Source organism: Acanthisitta chloris, unplaced genomic scaffold (genome assembly GCF_000695815.1).
Source record: "Acanthisitta chloris isolate BGI_N310 unplaced genomic scaffold, ASM69581v1 scaffold10171, whole genome shotgun sequence".
In the NCBI taxonomy this organism is placed as follows: Eukaryota; Metazoa; Chordata; class Aves; order Passeriformes; family Acanthisittidae; genus Acanthisitta; species Acanthisitta chloris.
In genome coordinates this window covers 1-209 of record NW_008655508.1, presented here as the reverse complement: position 1 = coordinate 209, position 209 = coordinate 1, and positions in this window count along the sequence as shown.

Below are 209 nucleotides of genomic sequence, written 5' to 3'. Positions count from 1 at the left end.
CTCTTTCTCCCTCTTCCTCTTTCTCTCTCTCTTTCTCTCTCTCTCTTTCTCTCTCTCTTTCTATCTCTCTCTCCCTCTTTCTCTCTCTTTCTCTCTCTCTTTCTCTCTCTTTCTCTCTCGCTCTCATTCTATCTCTCTCTCTTTTTCTTTCTCTCTTCCTCTTTCTATCTCTCTCTTCTCTTTCTTTTTCTTTCTCTCTCTTTCTCTCT